This window comes from Tenrec ecaudatus, chromosome 15, assembly GCF_050624435.1.
Source record: "Tenrec ecaudatus isolate mTenEca1 chromosome 15, mTenEca1.hap1, whole genome shotgun sequence".
Lineage (NCBI taxonomy): Eukaryota > Metazoa > Chordata > Mammalia > Afrosoricida > Tenrecidae > Tenrec > Tenrec ecaudatus.
This window is the reverse complement of record NC_134544.1, coordinates 112675536-112690300: the sequence shown is the minus strand read 5'-3', so window position 1 is coordinate 112690300 and position 14765 is coordinate 112675536. Positions and strand designations below refer to the sequence as shown.

The 14765-nt window shown below is 41.2% G+C and overlaps 1 pseudogene; it reads left to right on the top strand.

Moving 5' to 3' along the window:
• The first annotated feature begins 4698 nt into the window (after positions 1-4698).
• Positions 4699-5475, top strand: LOC142427989 (protein CUSTOS pseudogene; annotated as a pseudogene).
• Positions 5476-14765: the final 9290 nt, after the last annotated feature.

Sequence of the window (14765 nt, the reverse complement as noted above, 5' to 3'; positions counted from 1 at the left end):
AACAACCCCCAGCAGCAGCTACCACAAAATATCAAGAGAAAGAAGTCAACAACCAATGGAATACATAGAAGAAAAAACCCTTCAATTGCCAGTCAGCAAATACAAGAGAATGATGCTTAGGGCCTTACAAACGATTAAGGGATTAATCATGAAAATAGATGAAAAAAATGGAAATACTAGAACCCTCACACACTAAGAAAATTCAGGAGCTAAGGAATGATGTAGCAGAAATAAAAAAACAAAGTATAATATCTGACCAACAAAATGGAAGAAATGAAAATTCAAATCAGCAAACTCAAAGATAACCAAGCTGAATTCAGCAAATGAGAAAAACAATCAAACAAAGAAAATGAAAGAAACTGTAGAAAAATTGAGGATGATGTGGGATAACATGATGCAAAATAATATTCGAATTAACGGGGTGCCTGAGCAGCAAGAAACAAATAAGTGTTCAGTTAAAATTCTAGGGAGGGATATTTTTTAAATGGATTTTTTTCAAAGTTATGTATTTAATTTTTTTTAACAAACAACTTTATAACCTTCAAAATACTCTCCATTACACTTAACGGTAATAACTGCCAAATCTGTAATTTAATTCTTGGAAACATTTTTCACAGTCATGTTTGGATGGCTGACAGCACCTCCCTCGTTTTTTTCTTCACCTCTTCTATATTGTCAAATTACTGTCCTATCATGACCCTCTTCATGCACAGAAACTAAAAGAAGTCACATGGAATGAGGTCAGGTGAGTAAGGTGTGTGGGGCAAGAGAGGTATGCCTAAATGCCAAAAATTGGTGCATGAGCTGGCACATTGTCATGTTGGCAAAACCGCTCCCCCTGTTCCACAAATCAGGCCTTTTATGTCACACACTGCCGCATGATCTTTTCAGATCCTCTAAATAGAAAGCTTTATTAACAGTCTGAGCTGGTGGAATGACATCCAAATGCCCTACAAATGGACATTTTTGTCCATTCAGAAGTTGATGGACATCCAGAACAAGGTTGATCAACAATGGACACTATACCTTTTTGGAAACAAGAAAAACACTTGTACACTTGAGTTTTTCATGTACCACTATTGTAAGCTGTGTTCAACATCACAATAGTTTCTGCAGCCTTTTTCCCAAACAGGAAACAAAATTTCATAGCCCCACTCTGTTCTCTTAAATCAGTATCACACACACAAAAAAAGAGTTTTGAGCAAACTGCTTTTATGAAAAAATTCAGTTTTACCAGAGAGAACCTTCCCAGGCAATGCCACTGGGTGCACTAACTCAGAGCTAGTTGCTTGATACTCACCTAGAGGGAAAAATGAGTTCCATATATACTCAAGTATAAACCAACTCAAATATCAGCCAAGGCATCTAATTTTACCACAAAACTGCATTAAAAATGTGCTGAAAAACTTGGCTTATACACAAGTATATATGGTATTATGAATGCTCCACTCAATAGACATTTTTTCCTGGATTTTTTTTGTACCCTCTCATAGTAAGGGAATTCTTGGAAGAAATTTTCCCCAATATCACAAAGATGTGACAGTTTTATAATCTGTCAACTTGTGAAGGGATAGACTCTAGCCTTTCAATCAGGGCACAGCCAATGAGGCCTCTGTGTGGACATGGCTTTCTCCTGAGGATTCTGGGAACTCCTGTCTTACTCCCTGAGATGGGACACATAGACTCTCTGCTTGACTCTCCCTGTGAGATATTCCTGTTGACAAGTCACATGGAGCTAGGCTGATAGAGCCAGACTCCTGGAATTAGAGGAGCCACCCATGCCATCCCTGAGATGCTTCCAGTGCCACTGGGTCCACAAGACTTTCTACCCACTGGCCTCTGATCTTTCTTCTTGAATTTGACATCATTGCATGGGCTGCGTGAGTCTGAAGAAGAATTTATAGACTGGTAATGGACATATGGGCTAATATCAGATTTATGGACTTAACCTGGACTGAGTTGGGTTGTTTTCTTAATATACAATTGATCATTGATATAAAGTTCTTTCTTACGCACATGAGTGTCTATGAATTTGTTTCTCTAGTGAACACAGTCTAACACAGGAGGAAACAAGAATGTTGCAGGAAACAAAGAGAACATCATATAGATTACACACCCTCCCCCCAAAAAACCCACATCAAAACATATAGTAGTCAAATTATCCAACTTCAAGGAAATAGGGAGAATCATGAGAGCAGCTAGAGAGAAAAATATCAGTCACATATAAAGGTAAACATATAACAATAAACTTGAACCTCTCCTCAGAGACCATGAAGTAAAGAAAAAGTTGGAGCAACAGCTACCAAAAATTGAAAGACAATAATGTAATGCAAGAATCCTTTATCCAGCAAAGCTTTCTGTCGCATTTGAAGGAGAAATAAGTTTTCTCAAATAACGCAATGGTTAGAGAACTTGTAAAAAACAACAACAAAACAGTGCTACTCAACATACATTCCTGTTTTCTATGGGCAGATGTACCACCACCCAGAAGCTGATGTACGGAAAACAGTACCCAGAACATGACAGAGCTAGTGGAGAAATGAAGACAAGAATAAACTCTTCACTCCAACACACCACCCTATACAAAGTGGAAGAAACTATCAAGCACAAATAATACAATAGGACTGCGACAAAGCTACATTTAGATTTAAGTACTCTGAATGTCAATAGACTAAACTCACCAATCAAAAGACAAACAGTAGCAGACTGGATTAGATAAGAAGATCCATCAATCTGCTGCCTTCAAGAAACATATCTCAAACTCACAGACAAGAATAGCCTGAGAATCAAAAGTTTGCAAAATATTTTACCAAGCTAATGACAATAGCGAGAAGCTAGGAACAGCCTAAATTCCCACCAGTAGAATATTGAATTTAAAATAAAAACCCTGGTATATACACACACAATGAAATACTATGCATCCCTATAAAACAGTGATGAAACCATGAAACACCTAGACTTGGGGGGATCTAGAAGATATTATGTGGAGTGAAGTTAGTCAATTGCAAAGGGACAAATACTGTGTGAGTCTACTGTTGTAGGAACAAGCAGTAGAACACGCACAAGTTAAGACATGTAGGGCATCCAGTCTGCTGGCTGGGAATGGGGGTGCGGAGAGGAGTAAAACAGCCTGGCTGAGAGCCTGACCAGTGTCAATGAACCATACACCATCTGTTATAGCTAAATATTTTGAGCGTCACTTGACCTGAGGACAACTCACATCAGCTGGGATCAGATGGTCAAAGGAGGGAAAGGGGTGTGATTATGGAGCGGCTGCCATTTAAATCGATGATGAGTGCCCCCCAGACAGATAGAGAGTCCATTCAGAGGAATGAGGGATATTGATGGGTAAAAACAACTCAGGAGAGGAGAAAGGGAGCAAACATGTTGGAGGGAACATAAATGCATGTCAGCTAGTCGGAAAAGCGAGAGTACTGACAACCACTTGGTGGGAAAAAATGACTGAAACTGCTTTTGGAAACACTACAGGGGGAGTGTCTTTGGGCATCAAATGGTCCATATTGGCCCGGGCCTCTGGGTGCATCCTGGGGACGCAGGCCAGGTGCTGGGGAGAGCTGGGGCATTGATCTTCCAGGCACATAGTACACTCCAGAGACTGCAGAATGAGATCCTATGCAGAAACTCCATAGAGTAAACTGGACTCGACCTCAGACACATTTGTAACTTGAGGACTTAACATTGGAAAATACTTGGTGTCTGAAGAAGTGGAAAACAGTCATACCAAGTTTGTTGAACTGTTGGTAGTCTTGCTGCACCGAAGCCATATATGTGTATTAAGATATGTATTAATCTGTGGTGCACATTTTATTTTGTTTTAGTTTGTTCACATTAGGGTGTATCTCAGAGTCGTTATGTCATTGGAGGCCACCCAATTGAAGTTTTATTACATGGTTTTCTGTGTTTTGGTAGATGAAATATAGGATTACTGATGTATTAACTCCCAATTAATAGCAGTTTTAAAAGAAAGAAACTGTATGGAGCACAGCGGCACATTGTCTACATAACTTGCTTTGGGTATGTTGTCATGAGGGATCAGTCACTAGAGGCAACAAGACATAGTTGGTTAAGCAGTGGGCCACTGAGGGCAACAGCATAAAAGTCACAAGAATGGACTCAAACAGACAGGCAATAGTGCAGATGACACAGGACCACATGATCATATTAATCGATGAAGAAAAGGCATTCGACAGCACTCAACACCTATTCCTGATAAAAGCACTCAAGAATTTAGGAATAATATGAAAAGCCAATGGCCATTATCTTCTCAATTGGGAAAACTGAAAGCACTCTTGCTGCATACAGGAACTGCGCAAGGATGCCTCTTATCATTACTTAAACTCAGCATTGTGCTGGAAGTCTTAGCCAAAACAACTTTAAAAAAACAACAAAAATAAATCAAAGGAATCTAAATGGACAAAAAAAGAAAAGAAATTCTTGCTATTTGCTGATGGCATTATATTGTAAATAGAAAATCCCAGAGTTGACCAAAAAAAAATTGTTATAAACAATTGAAAAATTTGGTAACATGGCAGAATACAGATTAACACAAAAAAATCAGTCATATTCCTGTACACTTATAAAAAGAACTCTGAAAAAAGAAATCAAGAAAACAATAGTATTTTCAATAGTCAAACAAAAGATGAAATGCGGCCCCACAATCCTTTGCGGCAGCCCAAGATGGCGGCACCCAGGACCTCGCTGAGCAAATCCGACAGCAGTAGCAGCAGCGACGCGGAGGAGCTGTCGCAGTGCCGAGAGGTGGTGACCCCGGCCTAGGACTGGGAGCAGCGGAGGAGGGGTCCGCAGAAGCCTCGTGCTGATGCTGGAAATAACCCGTGGCCAGTCACTCCCCCGAAGCCTCAGGCACAGGGTGGATGAGCACAAACAAGATGGCGACGAGCTGCAGACCACCCCTGAATTGCGAGCCCACATGGCCAAGAAGCTGAGCACTTTACTGGACAGCCCCATTACCATTTCAGAAGTGGAGAAGGTGCCCCGAAAGGCCAAGGCAGTGAAAGCGGCCTCAGAGGATGATGGCTTCTGCTTGTTCTTCACATCCATCCCTGGCCGCCCTGAGGAGGAGGCACCAGCCCAGCCCTGCCGGAAGCAGCCACCCCGAAGCTCCAGCAGCGAGGACAGTGATGAGGAGTGGCAGAAATGCCAGGAGCCTGCCGTGTCGGCCTGCGACATCCTACAGGGCCCGGCCATCCACAGCCCTGTCCTGGTGGAGGAGAAAGAGGCCCGCACCTGGACCAAGCAAGCCAAGGAGGAGGCGAGGGCCAACTCAGCCACTGTCACCGCAGTGCAGCCTCCGTAGGCAACAAGCCAAAGAAGGTCACCAAGCTCGGTGGGGGCCCGGCAGCACTTGGGACCAAAAAGTAGAAAAAGGCAAAAACTCCTGAGGCTCCCTGCTTGCAGCCAGCCAAGAGTGCCATGGCTGTACTCGCCAGCTGAGCCCAGACAGGGCCTCACCAGCCACTTGGACCAGCTGCCCACTGGACACAAGCTGTTTCCAAGCCCCAGCCTCCCTGCAAGTTCAAAGCCTTGCTCGGCCGGCGGGTCCAGGCTCCCCAGGAGACCCCGACCATAACTGGAGGATGGAGTGGTTGTAGGGTCAGAAACTTTAAACAAGGCCTGCCCCTCTCTTCTCCCACTGAGGACTGGGGCAGACCTGCGGCACCAGACTTGGTGTGGGCTCAGGAAGTGGGAGCCTGCAGATGCTACGACTGACCGCCAGGTGGTCAAGCTTCCATTTCCCCCGGGGCTGGGTGGCCAACCCCTTCTCCTCAGCCCGGGTGTGAGAGCCCTCCCACGACTCTCTGCCCCAAAGTAACACTGTCTGAACAAGGAGGGCAGAGCCCCCTCTCCCGGCAGGCATCCCAGACTTTTCTTCCTCCATAACGGTGAATGGGCCCCAGAGCTGCATCCTGTCTCCGAGTCAGTCACATTATGGAAAATCCATGGGTGTGGACCCCAAGAATGAGACCCTGTGAGTACGCCTCACTTTTGTAGAGACCTCTGGGCCAGCCAGCCCTATACCTCAGAGCTGCAGGACCTCAGGAGGCAGAGCGCCACTGTGGGCCAGTTTCGGAACAGCAGGGTTTTCGAAGGAGCAGCAGTGCCTGTTTCCAGGGGGAAGAAGCAGCTCAGCAGGAAAACTAGAGGTGGAAATGGGGCGGGAGGGGTGGAGGGGGGGGGCGGGTTGGTGGTGTGCCTCGGGGCCTTCGCTGTCCTCAGCCCAGCCCAAACCCTGACACTGAACAAGCCAGAAGTTCACCTGAAGAAAAAAAAAAAAGATTAAATGCTTAGGAATAATCTTAACCAATGAATCAGAACACTTGTACAAATAAAACTAGAAAATACTATTACAAGAAACCAAAAGAGGCCTACATACGTAGAAGAATACCCCATGTTCATGGATAGAAAGGTTTAACATTGTGGAAATGTCAATATTATCCAAAGCAATTTATAAACATAATACATTTCCAATCAGATCCCAACTTTATTATTTAAAGAAATGGAGAAATTAATTACTAACTTTATGTGTAGAGGAATGAGACCGAGGAAAACAAAAGACTTCTTAAGAAGGACAAAATTAGAGATCTATCACTACCTGACCTCAAAATCTATTACATAGCTACAGTTGTCCAAATAGCCTGATAATGGCACAATGATAGCTAAAGACCAATGTAACAGAACAGAGAGCCCTGAAATAAATTTGCCCAACTACAGGCAACTGATCTTCAATGAAGAGAAAAAAATTAAATAGGAAAGAGATTGTCTTTTCAAGAAATGGGGTTGGCAAAATTGGATCTCTATTTGCAGAAGAATAAAACAGGAACTATACCTCACCCCATGTAATAAAAAATGAACTAAAAATTGGTCAAAGATCTATATTTCAAACTCAAAGCTATAGAGAGCAATGATAAAAAATAGGGACAAATTTAAGGGCCTGAGTTCAGGGCACAACAAACTACCAATATAATAAAGGAAGCACACCCAGCAGAAGACAAAATATATACCTGAGACCTACTAAAAATAAGATACTTATGTGTCATAAGACTTCATCAAAAGACTCAAAGGAGAACCCAATGAATGGGAAAACATTCTTTAGTAATGACACACTGGACTAGGGATTAATCTCTAAAATCTATAGGAAACTTCAATAAGAAATAAATGAATAATCCAATTAAAAATTGTAAAGAATTTTAATATGTAATTCACCAAAAATTACATTAAAATGGCTAACAAACAGATGAAAAAATATTCATCGGCATTAACAATCCAGGAGATATCCCCGGGGTAGGGGTGGGGGGAGAAATTAAACAAAAACCAAATATTGGATAGCTTGCAAAGAAATTTGAATTCTCATACACAGCTTGTGGGTCTGTAAACAGGTACAATTATTGTGGAAAGTGATATGGCACTAGCACAACCAACTGGGAAAAGAAATTCTGCACAAGCCAGCAAGACCTCTGCTGAGTATATACCCTAAAGTAAGAGTCATAACATGAATAGATATATGCATTTACATGTTCATCAAAACACTGTTCACAAGAGCAAGAAGTTGAAAACAGCTCAAATGTCCATCAATAGAAGAATGGATAAAGAAATGGATACGTATACAATAGAATATTATACATCACTAAAAAAATCAATGATGAAATATAAAATACTTCATGACATGTGTGGGCCTGGAGAAGATTATACTGATGAAGTTAGTCTACTGCACAGGACAAATATGGTAAGAGACTACCACTGTAAGGACACAAACCAAGACAAAAACTTGCATACCACAGGGAACAGACTCCTCAGCTTCCCGAGGAAGGGCCAGGGTGAGAAGATGAAACATACTAGAAAGCAGGCAAGTATTGACTTAGGTGAAAGGGTCTATAAGAGGGAGAAGAGAAACCAGCAGAGAGGGGTGGGATAGAATACAGGAAGGGGTTTAAGGAGTGCTTTGAACTGTTGAATGAAAAGTTGATGGTCTGAAATATAAACTCCTCACTTAATCTACAATAATAAGTTTATTTTAGATAGGAGATTACCATAAATTTGAGTTGCCTTGATAGCAACTAACAATAGATATTAGTATAAAAATTAATATTGTGGTTTCTCATTTTCGTGTTGTCATCTCAGTCTTGAAATCATACAATTTTTCTTAGAATGTTCAAGCTTCTCTTATCCAATTCCCAAATTTTGCCTTTCTTCACATTCTTGACCAATGGACTGTCTCAAATCTTAGGAATAGAGTAAGGAGGAGGAAAAACAAGGAGTAGTAGGGAATGAGCAATCTACTAGGTTACCTAGGGAACATCAAAGTAAAAGCTCTAATGTTCCAGAGCAAGGATTGGCAGACTTTTTCCCGTATAAATCCAAATAACAAATACTTTAGGCTTTGTGAAAGTGAGCTTTTTTGTGTGATAACCTGGCACCTGTAAGAAGATAAGGGTGGAGTCTGGCCTGTCAATCAGGTCTCAGCCTGATGGTGACTCATTGTGAGAATGGCCCTCTCATATGAAAGGTTCTAGGAACCTCCTCTCTCTGCCTTCACCTCCCTGATGGCTGAGACCTGCCAGAGCCATGGAGATGCATCCACTGCCATTCGATCCACAAGACTGCATCCACCAGGTTGTGATATTCCTGCATTCTGCACCATTACTTCTGACTGCGTGAGTCTGAAAAGGGGACTATTGGATGAATATTGGACTTGGGGACCTGAGTTGGACTGGGCTGGGATGTTTCCTGATATATAAAGCTCATTCTTACACATATATGTGTCACTGGATTGGTTTCTCTAGTCAACCCGGCCTACCACAGCTTTTTGAACTTATGGCTTTTCTTTTTGTAATCCTTTCATTGGGGGCTCCTACAACTCTTATCACAATCCATACATCCATCCATTGTGTCAAGCACTTTTGCACATTTTTTTCCCTCATCATTCTCAAAACATTTGCTTTCTATTTGAGACCTTGGTTTTATCTCCTCATTTCTCCCCCACTCCCTCCCCGCTCCCCTCACCCTCCTGAACCCTTGATAATTTATAAATTATTATTATTTTGTCATACCTTACACCATCTGATGTCTCCTTTCACCCACTTCTCCACTATCTGTCCCCCTGGGAAAAGGTTATATGTAGATCCTTATAATCTGTCCCCCTTTCTCCCTCACCTTACCTCCACCCTCCCAGTTTTACCACTCTCACCACTGGTCCTAAGGGGTTCATCTGTCCTGGATTCCCTGTGTTTCCAGTTCCCACCTGTACCAGTGTACATCCTCCAGTCCAGCCGGATTTGTAAGGTAGAATTGGGATCATGATAGTGGGGGTGGGGGAGGAGGGAAGTATTCAAGAACTAGAGGAAAATTGTATGTTTCATCATTGCTGCACTGCATCCTGACTGGCTCATCTCCTCCCCGTAGCCCTTCTGCAAAGGGATGTCCAACTGCCCACAGATAATCCCCACTCCACACTCCCCCTCATTCACAAAGCTATGTTTAAAAAAAATACCTTTTCCAAAAACGTAACCAGTGACTATGTATGTACATGGACACCATCAGATGGAATATACAGACATCAGATCTCCTCACTTTGTTGAAAGAGACCATGGAGAAGCTCAATATCATCAGTCAAAACAAGATCAGAACTTTCCAATTTAAGGTGAAGAAAATTAAAATAGAAATGATGAAATAAAGGAGCTGAATGGATGATTGAAAAGGGGAGCTTAGAAGTACATGAGATCCAAAATACAACCTGTAGTATATCCCATCTGAATTTAAAAAACATCTCAAGAAAAGGTGTGATATCATGAACACTAATGTCCAGAATAATTGTGGATAGCATCATAGACAAAGAAAGTAAAAGATCTTTTAAAAGACAGAGGGAAAAGTTATAAAATGGATATCAGTAAAAACTATGAAACTTGTTCTTGAACCTAGCTAAAGCAAAAAGAATAAATAATGAATCAAAGTACCTGAAAAGGTTTTAAGTGGTTAGAGAAGACAAAATAAAGCTTTAAAATGAAATGTGCGAAGATCTGGAGTTAAAAGACCAAAAAGGAAAAACAAACTGGGTACTTCTCAACTGAAAAGGACCAAAGAAAAATGTCAAGCCTGGAGTGTCGATATTTATGAGTAGAATTTTGAATTATGTCGGAAGCATTCCAATGAGATGGAAGGAATACACAACGTTGTCTAGAATTGGCTGATGTTCATCTCAAGAACTAATTGATGTTGACGGAAGAAATTGAAGGAGCACTTCACAAGTAGCAATACACAAGACTGTAAATTAATTGAATGTCATTGACATGCTTCAAAACTTGGAAAAAACATTGAAAGTAACACTTCTCTGTAGGGAAACAATGTGAAAAAGCTACCTGGCCAACCAAAGGAAAGGTGCTCATTCCAAAGGAAGGTGATGCAACAGGATGTGAAAATATTGAAAAATACCATTTATATCACAGCTAAGGAACATTTTCCTGGAAAGGAAACTGACAGAACTTTAAACCGGCTTTAGAAGAGGTTATGGATTGAGGGATATCATTGCTTAAGTCATATGTATCTTTGCTGAAAGCCAAGAATACCTGAAAGCTGTTTTCCTGTGTTTTACTGAGGATGATCACCATCTGTGTGGATCATGAAAAATTAGGAGCAGCATGATGAAGAACGAGATCTCAGAACATGTACCTGTTCTCCGGCAGAACCTGCACGTATACTAAGAGGCAATAGTTTACACAGAATAAAGGAGTGCTACCTGGTTTCGAACCAGAAAAGTTGTGTTCCAGGCTTGTACCCTTTCAACGGACTTATTCAAACTACATATTAAGCAAATACAAAAGAACAGAAAAAGAACATGACAAAGATTTGAGCAACACTCGCTCACAAGAAGCAGTTTACAAACAACATAATCTTACTTTTGAAAGCAAAGAGGCCTTGAAGTACTTATTGATGAAGACTAAAGGCTACAGTCTTCAGTATGGATTATATCTCAATGTACCAAAATAAACCAACAAACAAAAATGCACTGACATTGAGTCAATCCCAACTCATAACAACCCTATAGGATAGCGTGGTTTTCTGAGATTATGGGAGTAGGAAGTATATCTCAACATAAACGAAAGTCCTCACAATAAGAGCAATAAACAACATCATGACAAACACACCCAAAATTGAAGTGGTCAAAGATTTCTTTTACTTGGATCCACAATAAATGTTATTGAAGCAGATGTCAAGAAACACAACAATATAGTTCACTGGGCAAATCTGTACACAAATTTCTCTTTAAAGTGTTTAAAAGCAAAGGTGCCATTTTAAGGACTAATGTGCACAAAGTCCAAGTTATGATATCTTCAATAATATCATATCCATGAAAACATTGTATAATGATGACTAAGAAAAAATGAAAAGAATTGATGTCTTTGAACACGATGTTGGTGAAGAATATTGTATACACATGGACTTTAAAAAATCTGTGTTGAATGAAGTACTTTAAAAAATCTGTGTTGAATGAAGTACATCTGGAATTCTCCTTAGCAAAATGGAAGATGATGTGAATTCAATACATTACCATAAGAGATAAGTCCCTGGAAAATGGCAGCACGTTTGGTGAAGTAGAAGGTCAGTGGAAAAGAGGAGGACCTTGAAAAAGATGGGTTGACACAGTAAATGGCTGAAATAATCATTTCAAACATAACAAAAATATGAAGATGATACCGGGCCATGCAGGAGTTCATTCAGTTGTGCCTAGGATCTCCGTGAGTCAGAGCCAGCTCTATGACGTGGAACAACGAGAACCACCAGGTTGTGGTAGTACCAGAAATTCCAGCGGTTTGAAATAATATGATTTTTTCACTCAAATTATAAAGTTCATTTTGCTCCTAAAAATCATGGCATTAAAAAAAATCATTTTATTAGGGACTCATACAACTCTTATCACAATCCATACATACATCAATTGTGTAAAGAACATTTGTACATTCATTGCCCTCATCATTCTCAAAACATTTGCTCTCCATCTAAGCCCCTGGAATCACCTCCTCATTTCCCCCCTCCCTCCCCACTCCCTTCTCCCTTATGAACCCTTGATAATTTATAAATTATTATTTTGTCATATCTTGCACTATCCAAAGTCTCCCTTCACCCATTTTTCTGTTGTCCATTTCCCAGGGAGGAGGTTATATGTAGATCCTTGTAATCTGTTCCCCCTTCCCAACCCACCCTCCCTGCACCCTCCCAGTATCACCACTCACATCACTGGTCCTGAAGGGATCATCCACCCTGGATTCCCTGTGTTTCCAGTTCCTATCTGCACCGGTGCACATCCTCTGGTCTAGCTGCTTCCAGTGCCACCACAGTACAAACAATGGGCAGATGTCTGGTGGGAAATGTCATAAAGCCAATAAAAATAGAATAGACCTAAGATCTTCTGAAGGTTACCAGTCAACTGAATAATTAAAAAGAAGGCTAGTGTCAGCAGTTATAATACTCCTGTAGTACCAACCACATTTAGCTAGTAAAAAGGAGAAAAGGTGACCTTATTGCTAGGAGGCTCATAGAAGGAGGAGGTCAGTTATAGCTAAGAATAAACAATACATGACAATTTGTCTAATCTGTTTTGGGGTGTCAAGACAGTTCCAATTCATAGTGACCCGACCTATATAAAACAGATCAAAACACTGCCTTATCCTGCTTCATCCTCACATCAATACCGTGTTTCCCCAAAAGTAAGACATCCCCTGAAAATAAGACCTACTTACAGTTTTGCCTTTCACTGAAGTATAAGGCATCGCCCCCCCAAAAATAAGACCTCCCCAAAAATAAGGGCTCCCAAAGCTACCATAACTCTGGACTGTAGTGGGAGGGTACCTCCATGCTGTTTAGTTGGCTGAAGCTCAGCTGGAGCAGACAGGAAGTGTGAGGTCTCTTTTAATAAAACAGTAAATGTGTACCGTATTCTTCTTCGTGGAAAAATAAGATATCCCCTGAAAATAAGACCTAGCACATCTTTGGGAGCAAAAATTACTATAAGACACTGTCTTATTTTCGGGGAAACAGGGTAGCTATGTTTGAGTTCATTGTCTCAGCCACTGCGTCAAACCATCTCATGAAGGGTCTTCGTCTCTTTTGCTGCCCCTCTACTTTCCCAAGCATGATGTCCTTTTCCAAAGACTGGGCCCAATAACATGCCCAAAGTCTGCGATGAAGTCTCGCTAGCCTTGCTTCTAGGGAGCATTCTGGCTGTACTCTTTCAAGCCATATGTGTTTGTTCTTTTGGCAATCCGTCGTACTTTTAATATGCGTCACCAGCACAGGCATTCTAATTATCCGGGTCTTCTCTGGTCTTCCTTGTGCAATGCCCAACTTTCACATGCCTAGGAGGTGTTTGAAAATACCATGGCCTGGGCCAGGCTCGCTTCAGTGCTCAGAGAAACATCCTTGCTTTCCAGCATTTTCCATAGGTCTTGAGCAGCAGACTGACCCGGGACGATGCATCATTTGTGCTCCTAACTGCTGCTTCCATGAGCATTGCTTGTGGATCCAAGCAAGACGAAATCCTCGACAGCTTCAATATGCTCTCCATGTATCGCAATGTTACCTACTGGTCCAGTCATGAAGACTTTGAGGAATTCCAGAACACTTCATTATGCCCTTTCAGAAACTTTCCACGGATCAAGAGTCAGTCGTTTGAACAGAAGAAGGGAATAGGGCATGGTTTAAAATCAGGAAAGCGTTCTCCTCTTACCAGATTTATTTAATCCGTATGCTGAGCAAATAATCTGAGAAAGCAGACTACATGAAGAAGAACGTGGCACGTCTGAATTAGAGGAGGGCTTATTAACAGCTTTCAATACGCCGGTGGCACAACCTTGCTTGCTGAAAGGAGGAGGACTTGAAGCCCGTGCTGATGAAGATCAATGATTGCTGCCTCAGTATGGATGAATGTACGCCTACACTTCAAATGTATTCCCGGGACTTATATTCAAACTATTGGTTTGCATATAAGCCAAACTCCCTAAAATATAATGCCTTAAGTTCTAAAATAAAGACCTTAAATTTTTAATGCAACAAATGCATTCTATTATATGCAATGCTCAGTTCTTTATGCCTCAATCCTCTGACTTGCAACTTAACCTCTGCTTTGTGAAATAGCAACGTGCTACTATTATTATTAGTGTTACATTGCTTTCCTAGCAGGCCCTAGCAACCTGTCTTGCGCATCTTTTCCTGCCTATCCAAACTTATTAGTAATGGTTCTATTAAAAGACCAATGCTTCTTTTGAAGAACTATCTCTACCTTAACATTAATAATATATCACTCTCTATAGTAGGCAAGTGTATAGAGACAAGAGTGTGTTGTTGATTATCAGGGGTTGGAATGGTAGGGGAAAAGAGGACACGGTGCTTTGGGACACTGCGTTTTAATTCAGGTGATGGAAAGTGGTGAATGAGGATCATGACTATAATATGATATACATAATCAATGTCATTGAATGTAAAGAATGTTGACGTGGCGAATGTTCTGTTACATGTATTAACCGCATTTCAAAATGTAACATAAACATAAGAACCGAAATAGCATTTAAAACTCTGTTACCCCACCTTCTGCTTTTTAAATCACTCCTCATCTCCCCACCAGTCCCATGAGATGAGGTTTGAGAGGGCTCTTAGAATCGTGCCTGTACCAGAAAGTTCTTAGGGAGCTTGGGCCTCCCCTGAGGAAGATTCCTGAGCAACATTCAAGGCTGTCT